This window comes from Leptodactylus fuscus, chromosome 10 (genome assembly GCF_031893055.1).
Source record: "Leptodactylus fuscus isolate aLepFus1 chromosome 10, aLepFus1.hap2, whole genome shotgun sequence".
NCBI lineage: Eukaryota > Metazoa > Chordata > Amphibia > Anura > Leptodactylidae > Leptodactylus > Leptodactylus fuscus.
In genome coordinates, this window is record NC_134274.1 from 45,096,301 (window position 1) to 45,113,661 (window position 17,361).

Here is a 17,361-nt window from a genome sequence, read left to right on the forward strand (position 1 = left end):
GCCTGTACGACTACCCTGCGGTGTTTCCGTCATCTCCTGGCTATCATCAGCTACTGCACTCAGCTCTGCTGACTAGCTTCATCTGTTTCTTCACCCACCTAGGTGAGTGGTTTTTGGGGCGTTCTAGTTCCACTGTAACTTGGGGTCCACTGTATGTATGATGCTTTCTAGGCAACTACGGTTCTGGGTCCCAGAATTTACCAGTCCATCTCCACCATCAGGAGCTTTGGCGAAGACCTCTGGGGCCTGGTTTTGCTCCGGTTTGGAGAGCATTGGACACTCAGCGCTGTTTTGCCTCTGGTTGCCCGGGACTAACTGTCCGTTATATATTGCACTAGGTTCCTAACCATGTATTTATTTTGCATTGTATACCATATTTGACAAGAGCCACATTTAGTATACAGTGGTATAAGTCGTGGCTCTAGGTATGGCCCATTTATACACCAAACCTATAGAATGAATGATATAGGAGCATAGCCTTATTCATTGTGTACATTGGTTTACTCCTTTAATGCCCTTGCCATTTTCCAACTGTACCATGCAAGTATAACTTTGACAGGAAAGATACACAAGCAGATTTAGATCAATATTTGTGTAAGGGAGAAAGCTTGTACATTTGTCAGCCACAAATTAACCTTTCCTTCCACATTCACACAGGCTTGTTGGGCCTCTTGCCACTCTCCAGTCCCGAGAGTCCATTTATTTCATTAAAAAGGAACGGGAATAAAAAGCTCCAAATCAAAAAGACATATTTCTTTTCTGTTTCCCGCAGGTTAGCGATAAACTGCTTAGTAATTAGCATCTTAACCTTCCATAAACAGGTCTAGGGGCTCTTGTCACTTTCAAGGAAAAAAAAAAAAGGAGTGTGAAAGCTTCAATGAATAAGGAAAGGGAATTATGCAGGTGTAAGAGGATATGTTTTCTTTCAAGGAATGCCATAAGTGTTCCGGTAATGAGAAATATGACAAAGGCTCAAGGTTACCTTTTTTCTGGTAGCTAATTGAAGACATTATCTAGATATTTGAAAGCCTATTTTCCCAGGTGGGAATGAAAGTAAGCAGCCAATTTGTTTGCAACGTTTTTGCCCTTTTAAAGGGGAACTGTATACTGTATATTTTATATACTTTTACTATTAGTATGGAATAGCTAAAATGGAATTTAGTTGACATGTTAAAGAACATTTAATGTATACACGTAACGCTTTTATTAGCATGTAGGCCAAATGTAAGACTGATACAATAGACAGACTCTCTGAACCCACCTAATTTGTGATTGTGCAGAACACATTTCTCATCAAGAAAAAATATGAGATCTACAAACACGTATAATATATTAGCACTATCAAAACAGTCTGATGAATACAGCCAGTGGCGTAACTAGGAATGGCGGGGCCCTGTGGCGAACTTTTGACATACCCCAACCCCCCCCCCTTCCTGACCGACACCGAAGACCTCGACCGACCGACCCCCCCCCCCACATACCTGCACGCTGTACTATGCCCCATAGTGGCCCCTGCACACAGTATTCTGCCCCATAGTGGCCCCTGCACACAGTATTCTGCCCCATAGTCACTTCAGCTCATAGTGTTTTGCCCCATAATGAACACCCATGAACAATGATTATACTCTGGGGTCTTTTCAGACCCCAGAGTATAATAATCGGAGACTAAGGGGGGATACAAACATAAAAATCACTTACCTATCCCCAGCTCCGCTGCAGTCCTCGGTAGTGTCGGCCATCTTTAATGACATCCGGACGTCACATGACCCGGGACAAAGGTCCCATTTAAGTGACATCAGGGACGTCACTCAACTAGGCCCAAATTCTATATGGAGCAAGGAGAGGTAAGTAACTGTTTTTATGTTCCTTACCTCTCCCAGCCCTCCGATCATTATACTCGGGGGTCTGAAAAGACCCCCCTCCCCTGAGTATAATAATTGTGTTTGTGGTGCCCGCTGTGTCACTTATCAATCCCGGCCCCTGCAAGGATCGGTAAGTAAATAGAGTAACTTTAGACGGTAACGGCCTATTAATAAATGTAAAAAAAAAAAAAAATGCTGCGGTAGCGTCTGTCGCCGGGCTCCTAATATCCCAGGCCCTGTGGCAGCCGCTACCCCTGCTACCCTGATAATTACTCCACTGAATAAAGTCTTTAAGATATGGCACCAATATGATATCTAGAATGTACTGTACTGGATCGGCTAAATACATAAGACTGGAAGTACAGTAGGCGATTACAATGGCTACAGAAGTCGACTATTTAACATTTGACTCCTAAGGTAAGTTAAGGAAAATCCCCAAGATCTCCTTGTACTTTCCAAATCCGTACCTAAAAACCATACAGTGCACATTAAAAAAGATAAACTACATAGAATAATTCACTGGCTATTCACAACCGGCTCTGAAAATTAACTACTCACATTCATGAAACTTAACCTTTCATCAGACGGCTTTAGATCTTCCCATAAGAACCAAACTATGGTTGTATTATATCTTTTGAGCTACACAATGGATGCCAGATCTAAACTAGAAGACAGCTGGTGAAGCGCTGATTTTCATTTATAGTTGGGAAGTGTTAAAACAAACTGTTATTTGCTTTTCTTGTATTTATTCTGAAACTAAATTATATACAGTCTGCTTGGGATCACCTTCACCCTTCCTAAATTCATGACTCGGCACATCTTCTGTGCTGTGAGAGGATGAATAATCTTATTCCCTTAGGGACAGGATTTGGCAGAAACCCAAAGTTTTTCTTGTTTAACTAACTGATTCATTGCCCTGTTCAAGTATTGTATTTACCATATATTTTATACCTAGAACGTTGAGCTGGAAAGTGAGGCCTAACAGATTGTGCCAAGTTCTTGTAAAATCCATGGCCCGGTATACCAATGTACTGTAAAACTATTTAAAGAATGGACTTACCAAACAAACTTTTGTCAGTGTACTGAAAAAGGTCAAGCCAATATTTTTTTGAAGCATGTTCATTGCTGTGTATCATCTGTGACAGAGGACATATATAACCGTAAGTGGTTAAAGTCACGTTCCCGCCAAGGATTCACTGATAGTGTTGAGTGAATAGTAATTGATGGAGTACCTCGCCACTATAGGAATGCGTGTAAGCGGCTGAACACCAAGCAGTTTTTGGCAGTGGATTTTGACGCGGAATCTGTGTCAAAATCCGCTGCCAAAACCTCTGTGTGAACATACCCTAACCCTTCAGTGATACCCACTAAACATGATCTCTCCAACAGTATAAGCAGTGAAACTAAAGAGAACCCTTGTTTGATTTATGGTCTCTTAAACTACACCTTAAACTTTAGAGATAAGCGTTCCACATAGTCCAAGGTTAATACTCTAACACCCCCATACCATGCGATAATGCCCTCCTCCACTCCCATGTTAAGGCACTGATCTTATGCTCAGTGAATCTCCTCTGAGTTACACATCCATGGTTACCTGTCTTAGGGTGGGTTCACACCAATGCTCAATCTCCATTTTCAGGTTTCCGCCTTCTGCCGACAGAAGACAGAAACCTGGCAGACAGTGTCTGGCCGTGAGCAACTGTGAGCATTTTGTGCTCTCCCCCAGCGAAACAGGTTTTTTTTTGTTTGTTTTTTTTAACCAGACAAAGTCCTGCATGTCCGACTGTGTCCGGTAAAAAAAAACCAAAAAAAAAAAAACCCGTTTTCGCCACGGAGAGCACAAAACGCTCATGGGCACTCACAGCCGGACACTTTCCAAACCCATTCAAATGTATGGGTTGGGAAAATGACTGCAAGTTTCTGTCTCCTGTCCAGTTTCGGACAGGAAGTGGAAACCTGCAAAACAGAGACCGGAGGGCAGATATGAACCCGCCCTTATCACAACACTTCAACACCCTTCCACTGGAGCCCCTTTTTTTGTTCCTTTATTTATATTTTATTCTTGTCCTCTCCAATTTGTTTATAGTATGATATAACTCCACCCCTTTTCTCCCTATCCCCACCATTTTATCCCAGATCAATCCCTCCACACCACTAAGTCATCCCCCCCCCCCCGTTTTTTCATTCTTTATGCCTATGATTTGGTACCCTTAACTCAGTAGTAAAACAGCGGGCAACTGGCAGACCCCATTATAGTCAATGGGTTCCCTGAAACGCAGGTATAAACCCAGCCTTAAAAAAAATAAACTTTCCTACAAAGAACTAGTAAAATTAGTATTTCAAGGAATTTCCAACAAAGCAAGGGACTCATCCTCCTGATCAGTGGGGCTCTCATACTCCCACTGAACTGAAAGTAGGGTTGAGCTGATCTTGAGATTTCAGGATCGATTTTAAAATCCGATTTCCTATCATTTTCCAGCCGATCCCGATCCTGATCGCAATTGAGAAATTTGCTCGATCGCCGATCAGGATCCACTCTTTCCCGATTGTTCAACCCTATTAATGATATATACTGGAATAGGGTTGAGCTGATCTTGAGATAACCTCTGACCTAGATCCCCCCCGGAAAAGATCAGTATCAGAATTCCGATCGCGATCGTGAAATTTACTCGATCACTGATCGGAATCCGATCTTTTCCGATCCCGATCGCTCAACGCTAACTGAAAGTTAACCTCCTTCCTATGGATAAAAAATTACTTACTTCCTCCTATGGATTGAGAGTAACTTGCTTCAATGAAAATCCCCTTTAATACAAAAATAATAAAATACAATACAAGTATTCTCAGCTGCATGTGAAACCTATTATATGCAGGTTTGTTATAGTAGTATAATATATACAGTGAGTGGCATTGTACTGTATTGGATTTGTTGAGTGGGATTATAGCATAGTATTGGACACTGAGTGCTAACGCATTTCTTAGTACTGGTGAAGGATGAGCTCACTTTCCGCTTCTGTCATGTTGTTTCTTGGTCATTTTCAAACCACTGATCTTTCCGATATGTCATAAAAGTGATACAAAGGGCCGGTTTCACTGCATTCATAGTCCTGAAATCAATTTTCAGATATCTATTAGTTGTGTCTTGAAGGCTGAGCAGCACCAATTAATCTATATTAAGTCCAAATTAGCTTAATATAAAAACAATAGAATAGAGACAAGGAAGCAGAGCAACCCATAATGTTCTCATTAGGCTGCAGAGTATCTGATGGGTGTCCAGTCAGGTGATGCTGAATGTCTGGATTCACTTCATTAGCCCCAAGGTTAATTATAACAGAACAAAGCAGGTGAATCCTCTATTCATGCACTAGACTATCTACGGGGATAGTGGTTCTGCTTACACATAGGACTACGATTGTTCCTGCCTTTCTGCACAACTCTAGCAATATGTCATGTATCAGTGAGGAATTATTTGAGTACTAAAAAATATATATATATGAAAAACAAATATTTCATACAATTACATTTTGTGAAAAGAATTACATACATTTAATTCTAATATAAATGTATTTAATTCTAAATATAATTAAAATATATATATATATATATATATATATATATATATATATATATATATATATATATATATATATATATTTATTTCCAGAGTGGAAGGTTTAGGGCTTTATTTAATCGTAGAAGACAGCTTTATTTCAATCTCGTAATAAAATTCTTAAAGGGATTGTCCATTTTTAACAACTATATATTTAAAGGAATTCTATCATTAAAATCAATTTTTTTTCTTGATAACACGTAGAAATAGCTTTAAGAAAGGCTATTCTTCTCCTACCTTTAGATGTCTTCTCCACGCTGCCGTTTGGTTTGTTTTTGTCCATATGCAAATGAGTTCTCTTGCAGCATCTTCTTCAGGAATATTCTCTGTGTGCGTCTTCTTTGAGAGCTGGGTTCAAACTTCTACACATGCGCAGTCGGCTCTGCCATCGGGACTCGGGCAGAGCTGACTGTACATGCGCCTGGCCATTTTATTGTGGCCGCTTACCCCAGTTTACTGTGTAAGCGCCACAAGAAAATGGCCGCTTACACCAGGCGGGCATATGCAATCGGCTCTGCTCAAGGCCCAACGGCAGAGTCGACTGCACATGCATAGAAGTTTGAACCCAGCTTTGGAAGAAGACGTGTACAGAGGCCGCTCCTGAAGAAGATGGAGACGGTGCTGGAGAGTTCTCTCGCCGCATTGGAGATGCCTCCAGTGCTGTTTGGGTGCTGGAGACGGCCCCCAGTGCTGCGAGAGAACTCATTTGCATGCAGATGAAAACGGGGATTTCTACCGAATGGCGGCGCGGAGAAGACATCAAAAGGTAGGAGAAGAATAGGCTTTTTTAAAGCTATTCCTACATGTGACAGAGAAAAAAAAAAATGTGATTTTAATGATAGAATCCCTTTAATAAAAGTTGTCATTGTTTATGTGATGCAAAGCTATACAGTTTTCCAATATACTCTGTTTCCATTGTTGGAGGCTTTACAGTTATCTCCTTGCTTTCATTTATTCTGGTGATAGTGGGTAAACATCAGCCCATGGTCATGTGATGAATACACAGGTGCTTGTTACAAAACAGATGTCTGATTAATGAGCTGGGTACCTGTGCTTCCATCACATGACCATGGGCTGTGTATCACATGACCAGAAACTGATTTTTAGTGGAAGTACAGTAAGCAGAATGAACAACATCAAACAATGGATACTGAAAATATATTGGAAAATTGTATAGTTTTGCATTATACAAATAATAACTCAATACCTTTAAATTTGCGATGAAACAAAGTTTAAAGTCACACTTAACACATCAACAGCAACATTGGCTTTTGTTGTGTTCTGTGACAAGATATCACACTGCAGCAAATTTTGATACTGCATTAAGTTAAAGAGATTCTATCATTAGAGTAATGAATATTAAGCACACGTTGGAATAGCCTTTAGAAAGGCTATTCTTCTCTTACCTTTCTTTTTCTGTTCTGCGCCGTCGTTCCTGAGAAACTTCTTCGTTCTTCCCTATGTAAGTCCCTGGGCTGTCTGAAAACTCTCCAGCGACACCTCTGTCTTCTTCTGCCAGCCACCTCTTTGCCGGGTCACCAGCCGCATCTTCATCCAAAAGCGCTAACTGCGCAAGTCCATCGGCCATTTTCCTGTGTGCGATCGAGTGCTCTTGCAAGAGGCCACAGGAAAATAGCTGACGGATATGCGCCAGTGACGTGGCAAAGAGGCGGCCGGCAAAAGGAGACAGGGGTAACTGGAGAGTTTTTGGACAGGACAGGGGATGCCCCCAGTTCAGTCTGTAAACTATTTACATATGGAAGAAATAAGAAATTTCTCAGGAACGGCAGTGCGGATCATAAAAAGAAAGGTAAGAGAAGAATAGGCTTTGAGGGCCCCTTCACATGGCGTAAGCATGCTGCTCATTTAGACACGTATACACGTGTCCGAGCGCGGCGCTTCAAAACAGAGCCCATTGATTTCAATGGGAAGTGCGCGTATATGCCGATATATGCGTGCTTCCCATTGAAATCAATTGGCTCTGTTTTGAAGCACCGCGCTCGGACACGTGTATAAATGAGCAGTGCGCTTACACCGTGTGAAGGGGCCGTAAGGGTACTCCAACATGTTCTTAGTTAAAAAAGGGATTCTAATGATAGAATACCTTCAAGTTCACTGTGCTACATTTGTATTCGTCTATCTTAAAGTTCTGATGTCCTACTGCCCAGTTGTTATGTCTAACTAGTGTAATATCTATGTATCTAGCATAATATATGAAGCTGCAGACACAACATCTATGTTATGGAATTGTTATTTATGCAATACAAGTTCAAACAAACCACCTATCAGTCCCCAGCCTGGGTTGCAGAGCTTAAGGCCAGGTATGAAGAAAATTCTAAACAGGGATAGCCCAGTAGAATAAAGATACAATAAAATCAGAACTTCTCACACCCATGTCAACATTCATGTGCTGTATAATGAATTGCACATTAATAGAGGAGCCATTGCTACGTATTTCGATAGAAGATTGCAATATGAATGGGGCAACATGGTGGCTCAATGGTTAGCACTGCAGCCTTGCAGGCTGGAGTCCTGGGTTTGAATCCCGCCAGGAACAACATCTGCAAGGAGTTTGTATGTTCCACCTGTGTTTGCGTGGATTTCCTCCCATTCTATAAAGACATACTGATAGGAAAAAAAAAAAGATGTACTTTGTGATCCCTATATGGGGCTCACGATCTACATTAAAAAAAAAAAAAAAATTGCAATATGACATTTCAATGCTGAGCTTGTTCGGCATTTTGGCTGCAATATGACTTGAGCATGCTTTAGCTCCAGGCCTATAACCGCCCATGAGACCAAATCCTTCATCTGAGACTATTAACATCAAATTCACAAAATATTATTTTATCTTTTAGCAATAACTAATCCATTTTTTATATCTTGCTTAAGACTTTTTTTTTGCCTCGTTCTTATTTTTAGATCAGTAAAATGTAATCAAACTTTTATTTCTTTGGGTGCTGAAAATGTCATTTCATCCACTGAAATGATAAAAAAAATCATGTTATTAATTTATGCAGATTCACAATAATTTATGTAAAGTTAATTATTATATTATTGTAATATCTATTTTTTTTTACAGAGTTGGGTCTCTTCAAATTAACACAACCTGTTTAAGAATTCACGGTACTTATTAGAGCCTTAAAGTCTCTCCCAGAATAACACCTACTTTGCATGTCATGAACAGGTGTCAGATCAGTTATTGCTACATTTGTTACACATAGTGTGTTATTAGAATGTAAGACCTGGTTCACATCTGCGTTCAGTATTCCTTTCGGGGAGTCCGCTTGGGGATCCCCCGAATGGGATACCGAATGCATTAAAAAGTGGTGAATAATGAAAGCACAGACTATAATGGGGTCCGTGTGTTTTCCGTGCAGTGTCTGCCCGAATCATATGGAGAGGAAAGTACTTCAAGAACTGCTTTTCTCTCCGCATACCCCATTATCATCTACTGTTCATTGTCATTTTTAATGCATTCGTTATACCATTCGAGGGGTCCCCAAGTGGACTCCCCAAATGGAATACCCAATGCAGATGTCAACCAGGCCTAACATACATTGGAGGTCACTTAGTAGAGTGGGTATCTAAAATATTCTTCTTCTTTTGGGGGTAAAGGACCAGTACAGTAGCTTTTACGCGGCGATAATTCACCATTGTATCTTACAAATTTATTAGGGAAATGTATAAATATCAGATTCAGATCCCTTATGATACTCTTAGGGCTAGTTCACATGGGGTTCCGCGTGTACAAATTCTGTCACGGCTTTCCGCTCCGGATTAGGCCCAAATGAATGGGCCTAGTCCGGAGGGCGGTGAAAAAGGAAATCACTAGGATTGAGCCGATATTGAGATTTCAGGATCAATTTTGAAATCCGATTTCCGATCATTTTCCAGCCGATTGCGATCGTGAAATGTTCTCGATAGCCGATCAGAATCCGATCTTTTCCAATCTCGATCCCTCAACCCTAGTCAATGCTTCTCTATGGGAAAAGTCACTTTTAGGGTTGAGCCGATCTTGAGATAACCTCCGACCTTGATCCCACTGGAAAAGATCGGGATCGGAATTCTGATCGCTAAATTTACTTGATTGCTGATCAGAATCCGATCTTTTCCGATCCTGATCGCTCAACCCTAAAAAATGACCGGCACCCATTGATTTCAATGGGAGGTGGTTTTTTTTGTAGGATTTTGACGTAGATTCCGTATCAAAATCCTGACCATTTTCCCCGATGTGAACTAGCCCTTAGCAGCCACTATGCTAACAAAGCTCAGAATAAAGCTTTGTTAAGATCCAGTTTATTACCAAATTGAACAGTTTTTAAGTCAATGCATTGGGCCATCTGAACATCATAAAAGATGGACCACCGAGTCTGCATGAGAGGTTCCACTCTGATAGACACAAGCTATCATGAGAAACACAAAGCACAGCCTGTCTGAATTCAATGGTTTTACGTATCAGGACATCTTTTAGCGCGGTCGCGCTGTCATACTCAGCTTTGCTACGACACATAGATTATATATATTTATTTAACAATATAATAACCCAATGTCACTATAAGGATTCAATAGAACAGTTTAGAAATCCTTAGAAATTGCAGTTCCTGTACTTTACTGGATCTTATCGACTTTATTTAAAAGGTGCAAAAATTAAAGTGTCATATGAGTATAGTTCATGAATCACCTGGCAGAGAAAATCACTTGGCGCAGTAGGAACCTGCTCCACTTCACATGAGTCATCAATCCTCTATAATAGATTTAGCCCTTTACGTCTATACAGTCATCAAAGTTCTTCACCAAAGAAAAATAATAATTTTGAGGTTTAATCAACATCATTTGGAACATGGACTAAATTTTAGATTTGAAGGTTGAATGTTGATTTAGGTTTTTTTTTTCTAAAAAAAATAAAATAAAATAAAAATGATCCTCTTTCAATGTAGTTGCAATATTAGAGCCAGGACTCAGAAATACAGGAAACCACTGTAATTTAATGGATACTGGTGTAAGGCAAATTTAAGTAACCTTGTTTTAAAAGGACCATATATTTTAAGTTTGCTCAAGTTTAAGGACCATATAGATTGCTATAGTATCAAATGCAAGCCTATAGGAAAGAGCAGATTATCTGGAAGCATCATATAATGGTTCCTATATTCAAAACCCTGAATTAAGACATTTGGGCCATGTTGAATAATTTAGTCACAGTATATCTCCACCAGATTTCTGACATATATGTGGTCCAGGGCAAGTCTTGAGTAGGCCTCAGCCCCAGGTGTGAGTCTGCTTGTCTGTGCCCATAAAATACTGCAGAGCCTGCACTTCAGGGCAGAACCTGGGAGTGAGAGGAAGTGGCTGCGTCTGCCCTGACACAGTCTGGTAAAATTGTATTGCACTTTTTTTGTTGATTTGTGTAGCTGGTAGTAAGCCACTCATACAGTTAGTACTTACTGTCTAGTTAGCGCTCAGACAAGCAGGTTTTGCTTCACATCGTTTTCATGAAGTTAAGGCTGTATTTTATTTTGCTCCTTTTGTGGCTCAAGAAAAACTATTTATTTTGCAGTTTTATTTTTCTAAATAAACCGCTTTGCTACAAGATTTTGCGTCCCCGTCCTAGACTGGTTGGGTCCACACCAATCAGAGACAGGGACATAAATCTTGCAGCAAAGCAGTTTATTTAAGAAAACAGCAAAACAAACATTTTCTTCAGGCACAAAAGGAGCAAAATAAAATACCGTCTTAACTTCAGGCAAAATAATGTCAGGTCAAAATCCTGCTCGTCTGGGAGCTAACTAAACGGAAAATACTAACTGAACATGTGGCTTACTACCAGCCACGTGAAATCAGCCAAAAAAAACACCATACCATAACACAAGGCTCTCAGTGTCAGGACAGACCCAGCCACCACTTCTACCCTCAGGAACTGCCATGAAGTGCAGGCTCTGCAGCCTTTTATGGTCCAGTAATGAGCCTATGACCCATACCTGGGGCTGAAGCCTCGTCCAGACCTACCCTGGACCACACAAGTCAGGAATCTGCGGCTGATATAGCGTGATTCCATAAGTTTGACTTTCACCTTCTCACAATATATATAAAGGATCCCAAACTATGAGGAGGAATTTACATAGTATTATAGATATGTTATATGGATACATCAGTTTGTTTTGAGTAGGGAATCTTTCCTCCTTCTTGTTGTCATCTCTGGGCAGATTTGCCCAGGATGTCAATGGGTTCCAGACTGCGCTATGTGCCCATCCAATGGGTTACTCTTGCCAAGGAAAGTCCAAATTGACAGTGAGATCAATATTGTGCCAACAGAGAACCATGCCTTGACAATGTATCATCTGCCTATTACTATGTTCTGTCCTCTATAGAACTATTAGCCTTACCAAGAGGCCAAATCAAATTTGATACAGTAGTTTACATATGCAAAAGAAAATAGTAATTTATTTAGAATACCTACTATTAAGCAATTAATTTATACTTACTTTATTTTCTACTTATTGAAATCTAAAACAGATCAAATTGTAAAAAATAGATCCGGGAAAGCTATAATCCATCAAAATGATAACCCCGGGGAGCAAGTTATAAGCTAGAAAAGAAGCCACTGTGTTCCTTGAGGACCTGTTAACCATCACTCATTAAAGAGCCCCTGGGCTACAAGTCAGACACCCTGACTGCAGGTTGGTAAAACCACAGAGACATAAGCAGCCTCTATCAGGGCAAGGCTGACACGTTTCTCAAGCAATTAGCTCAACATTCTTCTCGATTCTGAAAGCAGGAATTTTAAATGTACATTTGAGAAGCTCCAGCTAATGTCCTTTAAGTAGAGAAAGCCGTAAAAATAGTAGTGTCCCTTTCACAAGGAAAGGTGAAGGGCAGGACATTGGTGAAGGTTGGATTTTCATCATTCTATCAAAACGAAAGGAGAATGTAAAAGCAGAAAGTAAACTCCTGAAGCTCTATAGTCATTATATAGCATTATATACTCATTATAAAGTCATTATATAGTCATTAGTTCATGGAAAAATAGTGGTTAAGCACAAAGAAGGCAAAACAAACATTGTAAAAGGAGAATCCAGAATTCAATCCAATGACCTGGAAAACGGTAAAGAGTCAGGGGGATGGCTTGGAAGAGTATGGATCCCACATACTGCTCTTGCACATGGATCCCCTGCTGTCTGTATTTGCTATGTTACCAATACAGTATTTCCACATTAGGTTCTACACAGTCCAGTCACATTAATGTGACCACCTGTCAAAATCCAGAATAACCACCTTTGGCAGAGAGGACCGCTGTGAGACATGCAGGAAGAGAGGGGATGTGGTGATGATGTCACTGGGATGTTGAGCCATGCCGACTCCAGTGCCGTGGCCAGCTGTGCTAGGTTATGCGGTTGAGCATCCATGGTGTGAACAACCCGATCGAGGTGATCCCACAGATTCTCGATTGGGTTCAAGTCCGGGGAATTTGCTGGCCAAGGGAGTACGGTAAACTCATCCTGGTACTCCTCGAACCACGCATGTACACTGCGAGCTTTATGACATGTCGCATTGTCCTGCTGGTAGATGCCATCATCCTGAGGAAAAACAATTCGCATGTAGGGGTGAACATGGTCCGCAAGGATAGATGCATACTTGTGTGGATCCATCGTGCCTTCCACAATGATGAGTGCACCCAGATGGCTGATGACACGTGCCTTCTGCGATTGGTTATTTAATGTTGACGTAAAAAGTAGGCGTGGTCACATTAATATGACTGGACTATATATGTTTTATGCCTGTATTCACAAAGCTCTCATTGTGTAACAAGATTCTGAAGATTAACAAAAACTAGTCCTGCTATACTATATCCATTATTTTGCCAATGAGAGACACATGACTGATCTGTAGGTATTCTAACATACTTATCTTATTCTTTGTCATCCACCACTGCTGGTATGACTAAACCATTGGGACATTTCATCAATAATGGTGATTGCTTCATCCAATAATGGGATATGGAGTGGCTGGGTGGTAACAAACGCTTCCTCACAGTATAGCACTACACACACTGGGGCGTTCCCAGTTAACTATCAGAAGGGCGTTCCTGACAGTCTAAGAGTTATCGGAAATAGCACCAATATCTCTTTCCCCGGGGCACATATCGGGAAAGCCAACATTGCAATGAATTCTAGCAGTCTATACAAATCGCATGTGCCTGAGGACATCAAAGGTCCTTTTAAGTAGGCCATGTCTTCTGCAAATTTAATCCACCTATAACTTGGGACCACTTTAAGAATTTTTAGGTCACTTTAAGTTCCCAATCTGTCCTTGCTTGTTACTGTTGTTGAGTGAATAGTCAGCTGCAATGTAAGAGGGAGATTCTGTAGGTGGCTGCGAGCAAAGGTGGCACCAGATGTCTTGTCACATAGGTAGCCAAGCCCACAGCATACTAGCTTTTGGGAAGTAGGAGTCAGGAAAAGACATTTGGAAGGCGGATTTGGGAAGCGGGACTCTGGAGCAAGTGTGCAGATTTTGCTCTGCCGTGGTGAGATCCTTGGCTACATCTTATCTTAGTTCCAGCTAAGATATACAACAGTCTAATATTTGGTTTGGGCTATATAAGACTCCTTATAAGCACTGTAGCTAAATTAGCCACAAATTTGTCCTATTGGAGTTTGCCAAAAAGCTCTGCTATAAAAGAACCACGAGAAATAAATATCAGATAATCATCTCCTATAGATATTGATTTACATGTCATTTTGAGCTTCTGACTGGAGGGTCACTTAAAGGTTGTCTATAGAAAATAGTTGACAGAAATTTCAGCCAGCCAAAATCGGTCGATCAACCTATGTCATTGGGACCCTTTTCAGATCGGTTACCACAACTGGAAGCATTTCTATATTTCATAGCCTTGACTTGTATAGGATGTTTAAACATTGACCTTGTGATTGAACAATGAGGAAGAATCTGACGATTTAAGCTTTGTATGTAGGAAAACATTTTTCATTTTTAGGATCTCGGTATGAACTATCATGTCACAAGAAATTTTATTTTGCCATAATAATTTGTTTTGCTAACGCTCTATAAATAACTGGGGAAAGAAGCACTGGCTTAAGATGATATAATCTTCTTTAACATCCAACATTCTGCTTCTGATATTATCCGCTATTATTGTACATTTTCATTATTGCCATGATACAGTGCATTTATATCCAAGGCTAATAGATGTCAGACTCATTTATAGAAATTCAGAGTAATCACCAGAGACAATTACACAGATTGTTGTTTTCTTCCAAAGGAACCAGTCCGGTTATATATACATCAAAATGCCCAATACCTACAGTAATAGGAGGAAGAAAAGCTTTGTTATATTGCTTTTATGTATTATTCTGCCAAGCACTTAAATGTGGTCATACACTTCAGTTAAGAATTGACTGAACCTGACAATTTTGAGGAGAAAAAAATTGGCATGCTCCATTATTTGTTCCTTGGAAGAAAAGCTGTTGACATTTCTGACCACTGTTTATATAACTTGGCCAAAATAACGTAATACACGGATTATCCTTCTGAAAAATCTATTCAATCGAATCTCCACCATTATAGTTCTCCATATGTCGGCATTGACAATGTACTTTTAATGACCAAGAGATACTTCATTACCTGAAAAATTAACTTTGATACTTTGATAACACCATATACAAAGGAAAAGGTTTATAGTTGAGGAGATGGAGAAGAAGCCTCAAAAAGTCAAACTTGCCCTCTTAACTAGAGATGAGTGAGTAGTATTTGATTGAATACCTTGCCGCCATGCGTGTAAGCAGCTGAACACCAAGGGGTTAAGCACATCGAATATCCGCTTACGTGCATACCTATGGTGGAGAGATATTCGATCGAATACTACTGGCTCATCTCTACTCTTAACCTCTTGGCTTGACTGTCGGATGTCATTGCAAGCCAGGATGGAATTTCGCACATGGACCTTTGTTGTTCAATTTGTCCTCGCTTCTTAGTCTTCATGCACATGTCCAAATTTGCTTTCCAAGTGCCTTCTGGGTTCCATTCTGTGCTTATATTTTTAGAGCAGGTCCTATTTAGATATACTGAAATGGAAACAGACCCAAAACACGCTTGGCTTAATCTTATCTTAGAGTTGGATAGCACAGCCAGTCCTGTGCATGAAGCTTAATGCCATTGGTTGTCAATCAAGTCACAAGTGGTGGTATTTGGAACTGGTTTCTTGTGGCTGCCATTCCACCTCCTTTACTCCAGACTAGATATGAGCGAATAGTATTCGATCGAGTAGGTATTTGATTGAATACTACGGTATTCGAAATACTCGTACTCGATCGAGTACCACTCGCTATTCGAATGGAAAAGTTCGATGCAGAATCAGCATTGATTGGCCGAATGCTATACAGTCGGCCAATCAACGCTGGTTCTTCTCCTACCTTTAGAAGTCTTCTCCGTGCAGCTTCCCCGCGGCGTCTTCCGGCATTGAATTCACTCTGCCAGGCATCGGGCCTGGGCAGAGCCGACTGCGCATGCCCGCTTGTAGTGCGGACATGCGCAGTTGGCTCTGCCAAGGCCTGATGCCTGGCAGAGTGAATTCAGAGCCGGAAGATGCCGCGGGGACACTGCACGGAGAAGACTTCTCGGAGGATCCAGCCCGACCCTCACTCGTGGACTTGGTAAGTATAATTTGATCGAATGTTGCCTACCCCCGAAACGAGCATTTCCCCCCCCCATAGAGTATAATAGGATTCGATATTCGATTCGAGTAGTCGAATATTGAGGGGCTACTCAAAAGGAATATCAAACCTCGAACATTTTACTGTTCACTCATCTCTACTCCAGACCCCTTATATGTATATTTTGACATAATGAAGCACTACTTGGTTATTAAAAATACATTGTTAGAGGCAATAGGAATAGCATTTTAAGTTACTTCTGACAGATGGGGTGGCACAACCCATCTGAAAGGATTGCTCATATTTCCAAGTTTTATATTTAGCGTCACTGCAATAGTTATTTGTTGGGATACCCAACTGATTTTTGCATCATTTTTATTGGTACATTGTATAGAATATGTTGTACTAATTTCAAGAATTGTCTATGTCTAATTAATTATTTTAAATTGTATGAATTGTATTATTTCGATAATTCTAACAAAAAAAAAAAAAATTCATATATAATATATATATATATATATATTGTACATGAAGTTTCATGTGCTTGGGAGAGGCTATGGGTGTGATATGAATTGACTGAACATAATATTCTAACCATAAAAGACCCCTGTTAATGATATCCTGCATATATTTTATATACAGTGTAGCTAGAACATCCATAAGATACCAAGATCATAGCCAAAAAACATGCGACATAGACAAAGTTGTCTTCAGCAAGACATCCCTAGAAAGAATCACCAGGAAGATGCTGAATAGAGCGAAGAGGCATCAAGGATGTCACTAGAACTGGCTGGAGATAACTAATGTCACTACCGAGGCTGCTTTTTATTACAGTTTTATGCAAGCAGGAGTCTTAAATAGGGCGGTACATTTACTAATCCCGGGTGATGACATGTACAAAGTATTGTTCAAATTCATGATTCAGCTTTAATGTGCTGTGACAAATCCTGTATTTTAATTCTAAATGATTGATACTTGCCTCTTGGTTGATAATTTGCATGTATAAATAGGTGATGGATGCCTATAATAAAGAAATTTTGCAAAGACAATGAGATGAGGTGAAAGTCACACAGAGGTGACAAGAACGTCATTCATCATTTCAGTTCTCAGGATGACTACAGTGCCACCATGTCTCCCAAAGTGCACACAAGTATGCTACATAATGGAAAACAGTGCGTCTAATTCTTATCACGAGCCAATAGTCCATACAATGCGTCTCCAG